This window comes from Argentina silus (genome assembly GCF_951799395.1).
Source record: "Argentina silus genome assembly, chromosome: 4".
NCBI classification, from domain to species: Eukaryota; Metazoa; Chordata; class Actinopteri; order Argentiniformes; family Argentinidae; genus Argentina; species Argentina silus.
In genome coordinates, this window is record NC_139658.1 from 23,634,226 (window position 1) to 23,640,225 (window position 6,000).

A 6,000-nucleotide genomic window follows, 5' to 3' on the forward strand; every position below is an offset into this window, starting at 1 on the left:
TGATGCTAGTTTTTGTGTGAAAACATGTTTCACTTTATTTGAATACAATGTATTCTGAGGAAGGGAGAAAACTGCTATTTCTCAATGTTAAATCTCAAATGTTTATCTTAAACATCTCTATGTGTCTTTTGTAAAGACAGTAAATGTTTATCCTGTACTCAGTTAGAGTATCATATGTCTTGGAGATGTGTCCAAGTTCTGGTTGTGATGTTTCATCACTGTATTTGCCTTGAATCATTCACCTTAAATTAAGGTGTTCAAGTCTACAATGTGACTCATTGAGTCAAGTGAAATAAATTGAAAAAACAATCAACTGAAATCATGTTGTCTTGATCTTTACTTCCAACCATCCCTTTACTTCCATACATGTTCAACACAATTGCATGATGAATATGAGTGAATGAGAATTATGCCTGAAGTCAAATACACTAAGAACTAAGAGGGGAGACGATTCAAATGAATTGATTGAATCAACTTGAATCAGTAAATCAAGCAATGTTTGCACATGACTATTGATGAGGCTCACGTGTTGCCACTAAGCAACAAAGAAATCCAGAATATGAGATATCACAATATCACAAACTAGTAGTATTTTGAAGTAAGCAAACTTGTTGAATGTTACACAGCTTTGTTTGATACATATTTTACTGTAATTATGTAATGATATCAGAGTTCATGACATTCCTTTTAATGCTGCACATTTGAAAGAAGTGAAAAAAGAAATATTGTCACCTACAGAATTATGATGATCAATGAATTTGAACTCCATAGAGGGAAGTCTGTATTGTTTTCATTGATGCATCTGTTTTAAATAAATATATTTGTATGCATGAGTATACCTATTTAAATACTTTTTTCCACTTTTTGTCTGCTAATGGTACATTTGTTATTCCAGATGTTGGTCAGAAACTGCTGAATGTCATCGAACAGTTTAAGGCTTCTGTCCCTCCTCAACAATGACATCACCTCCATAGCTAATGTGATGTGCAATCAGACACACTTCTATTGTTCCTCCTTTGAAAGCAGTGAATGGACAGAGTGTGGGAAACCAAGGAAAACTCACTCACAGACCCCCTTTGGGACAATAGATTCAGACCTCTACCCTGGACTGGCAGAGGTTAGAGGGGGCTCTGGGTCTCTATGCACTGATCTATTCCTGATCATTCTAGGATTTGGGCCAGAATAGAAAATATATCAATGTTTTATGTTTAGAATGTTTACATTTGTAATTGTGACGACTAAATAAATATTTGATTAACAAAACATTCAATCCTGAGAGTAACGATAAATATATGACTTATGTTATAGGCGATCACTTTGCCTATCACCTTAACTCTGTATACAAGATAGGTGTCGGATTTGCCAAACAGCGATACCATTATCGTCCATTAATACGAAGAAAACGCCTCCGACTCCTTCCTATGTCAAACGGAGTTCGACTGACACCTGGTGGAGACTGTGAGGTGGTGCCGGGCGCACAGTGCATTGGGGATAAGTTACCATCGAGTCTCAATGATGGACGCGAGTCTTAGATGGGTTTCGACGGCATGATTATTCTAAGCTAGCTGCCAGCGCAATAGCCCCATAGTGTTCTGTGGCTACCCATATGGTTCTTTGGGGTTTATTATTATTATAAAAGTTGTTTTTCATCAGACTCAAGAGAAACGTGAGGGGTAGTATCAGGTAACACAGTAGTGTCAGGTAACCGGTGGTGTGGCTAACAACCGATATCTCCTGTCTATGTAATATTCGATATGCACCATACTATACTGTACAACCAAATATAATAAACTCCAGTCTAGTCCTACCCAATTCAAACCATAATAGTAACCACATCAGAGTCTTTCAGAGTGATATGTTAGGAAAAACTTTATTATAACATAGGAATAGATTTGCACCATTATGAATAAATACAAAACATTACATTAAAAAAATATTTTATTGACAGGAGATCATCCTGTTTTCATTTTCTGTTTTCATTTTTTTTTTTTTTATTGCATCTGTGTGTGAAATGTGACAAAAATATAAATCATAAATCAAATAAATAATAAATAATTAAACATAAATCAAGTTTTTTAAGAATTAAAATGTAAATTCATTGCTATGCTATACACAGTACGCCTTGTGAGAGTGAGAACAGCCAATGAGGCAGGATCTGGTGCTTCTGTAGCGTGAGGCAGATTGATGTACAAGTGCATCTCCTGGACAGGACATTACTCTGTCCCAGGGCCTGTTGTAGCAGTGTTCGTGTACAGAGTTCTCTCAGTTCATATCATTAACTCATGCTCATAATTCATGCTTTATTCAACTGAGAAACAACTGTGAGGAATGTCCCACGAGAGAACTCTGTACCCCTTTAAATGTTATTCTGGCTGACCAGTATACCCCATACACTGTAGGTACCCCTTATGTTCCTCTGTGGCTCAGTCGGTAGAGCATGGCGCTAACAACGCTTAGGTTGTGGGTTTGATTCCCACTGGGACCATATATACTGAAATGTATGCACTCACTGCAATGTAAGTCGCTTAAGACGCAATGTAAAGTGTCAGCTAAATGGCATATATTATATTATAAGACCCATCTCTTTAGGCTACACCTGGGCTCCTCCTCCCCAGACATCTCCACCCCTGTCGGAAATCTGGCCCTCCCCCGACCTGCATCGCCACCTGAGTACGCCACTCCGAGCTTCAGGAGAGGGATCCGTGGATGCATGCGTCATGCTGGATGGAGCCTGTCTGAATTCATACCAAGTTAGACGGAGTAGGGAAAGCTGAGGGTAAGAGGTTATCATTTATTTTATCTTCCTTTCGTATAGAATTATTGATTTTAACGCTTATTGCGCGAATAAAGAACAACCCTGAATTATTGATTTGACCATTTAATAAATGTTGTCTGGTTCATGAGTAGATTTGTCATGCTGATAGGGTAAGATATAATTTATTTTATTCCTTGTATTTACTTTAATTACTTTAATATATTTTATTCCTTTTATTTACTTTAATTTAGTTTACTTCTTCACTCCTGTTATTTACTTTAATATCTTTTTACTCTTTTTATTTACTTTAATTTATTTTATGTTTTAAAATACTGTATTGCTACCTTGAGTTGCCATGCTGTAACGCTTGATGCTTGAACAAAGAACAACCCTGCACAAAGGAAAGGTTTTATTAGATGTATACTTAGTATTGTAATTGTCACCCAAGATGATGTGTTATCCTCCTTGTTAATTATAAAAAGTTAGATTTCACTGCGCATGTTACATCATAGGATCTGAATGGTTATTCTAGACACTTTATTGAAATATCCCCTTTTGATGAATTGTCCTCGTCTATAATTTAAATTCCTGCAACCGCACCAACTGGCACTCCTATAAGAACAGAGCTGTCGTTAGCCACTGGGGCTTTTTTATGCTAAGCTCTGATTTGTAGGTCTCTTACAGACTACAGCAGTGAGCTGCAGCAGGGGAAACTGGGGGAAGTGGACGGTTAACAGCTGGGGGAAGTGGACGGTTAACAGCTGGGGGAAGTGGACGGTTAACAGCTGGGGGAAGTGGACGGTTATTCGACACCAGCCTAAGTACATCTTTGGAAACCTAACCCTTTAGGCTGAGGATAAACCTTTCGGCTGAGGATCTGACCCGTTGGACGGAGGGCTGGTCCGGGACTCCTGTACAGGGTCAATTTACCGGGAGACACCCCCTAACACCCTATTATTCATTACCTGAACTTTTGCATAACAAATCAATTAAAAAAATACAATTAAAAAACGCCCCTAACAACTTGTTTTCTTCCTTTTTCTAGGACTGTGACTGCCAGGGGCACTTGTTTTTATCATAGGTTTTTACTTACGATGACTGAGATTTACTGTTGATTCACTTACTTTAGGCAAATGTACTTATTGTAAGTCGCTTTGGATAAAAGCATCTGCTAAATGACTGAAATGTAAATGTAATGTAGGTCAACATGTCATGATGTTTTTGTTGCCTACAGTTTAGGAGTCGCTGGCATCTCCCTTTTACCTGATGAAGCGCTGGCTGCTTTCACTGAAGAGTTGTGTTTTTTCCCTCTGTGAGTTTGCGCGTGCCGTTTTACAAAATATGCTCTGCTAAAGCATTTGCCACATTCTGCGCACTTGTATGGTCTCTCCCCTGTGTGAGTCATCATATGGACCTTCAGGTCTGCCTTGTGTAGAAACAACTTGTTGCAAACTTTACAGTCATGATCTCTTTTCCCAGTGTGATGTTTTTCATGTCTCCTTAACTGGAACAATCTGGTAAAGCCTCTTGAGCACACAGCACACTTATACGGTCTCTCCCCCGTGTGTACACTCTGATGTTGGTTCAGGGTTTCCTTACGGGGAAAACATTTGCCACATTCTGCGCACTTGTATGGTCTCTCTCCCGTGTGAATCATCATATGGACCTTCAGGTCTGCCTTGTGCAGATAGAACTTTTTGCAAACCTGACAGCCGTACTCTCTTACTCCAGTATGATGTTTTTCATGTCTCTTTAATTGAAACACTCTGGTAAAGGTTTTTGAGCACATAGGACACTTAAACGGCCTCTCCTCTGTGTGAACCTTCATGTGATAACGAAGGTTTTCAATAGATCCAAAGCACTTGCCACATTGTCTGCACTTCAACTGTGTGCCCGCCGTGTGAATCATCATATGCCTGTTCAGGTTTCCCTTTCTTTGGAAGCACTGGCTACATTCATGACACTGAAAAGTCCTCCCTGTTGAATGAGTCTTCAAATGCACTCTCACATCCAGCTCTGATGGTGGTCCTCCATTCTCCACTCTACTGTCATCTTCACTGTTCTCACTCTGAGCTGCAGACTGGTCAGGCTCTGGGTCCCCCTGGCCCAGACTGGGGCTCACACTGGGGCTCGTGAAGGGCTCTGGGTCCTCTTGCCCCAGACTGGAGCTCACACTGGGGCTCCTGGTGGGCTCTGTGTCCTCTTGCCCCAGATTGGAGCTCACACTGGGGCTCGTAAAAGGCTCTGGGTCCTCTTGCCCCAGACTGGGGCTCACACTGGGGCTCCTGGTGGGCTCTGGGGATTCTTCCCCCAGACTGGGGCTCACACTGGGGCTCGTGAAGGGCTCTGGGACCTCTTGCCCAAGACAGGGGCTCACACTGGGGCTCGTAGAGGGCTCTGGCTCCTCCTGCCCCAGACCAACACCCCAGGTTGGCTCTGGCTCCTCTTGCCCCAGACTGGGGTGCCACTCCTGCTCACAGTGCTGCTGCTCAGGGGGAACCTCCTCTTCAGAGACCAGGAGAGAGAGCTGCAGGTGGTCTGGAGGGAAGGAGAGGGAAATAAATAAGTAAATCAACCCAAGATGTGTAAAATCCCATTCTAAACACACTCTTTCCTGTGCCTTCGAAATTTAACTGACATGACAACAGACAGCAGTAACAGCAGACTGAAAAAAAACTACAAACCTATTCTATGAAGTTTTATCTCAGGAATACAAAGATTCAGTTTCCTGAATTCTTGACTGCTCCTCTTCTTCTTTGGACAGGATATGTCTCCCTGGTACTCAGCTGCGGTTTGGGTTTGGTGAAGATGTGAGGGCCGAGGAGGGTCAGGATAACAGTCACTTATCACACAGGGAGGAGTGAGGGTCCAGTCTTTGGTGTCAGACTCCAGCCCTTGAAGCTGCTCTTCCTCCTGCTTAGTCCTGAACTCCTGTTCCTCTTTAATCTGTGTGGGCTCTGAGTCCTCCTGCTTTACACGGGTGCTACTGGTGGGTTCAGAATCCTCCTGCTTTAGACTGGGGCTCCAGGTGGGTTCTGGGTCCTCCTGCCCCAGACTGGGGCTTCTGGTGGGCTCTGGGTCCTCCTGCCCCAGACTGGGGCTCCAGGTGGGTTCTGGGTCCTCCTGCCCCAGACTGGGGCTTCTGGTGGGCTCTGGGTCCTCCTGCCCCAGACTGGGGCTCCAGGTGGGTTCTGGGTCCTCCTGCTCCAGACTGGGGCTTCTGGTGGGCTCTGGGTCCTCCTGCC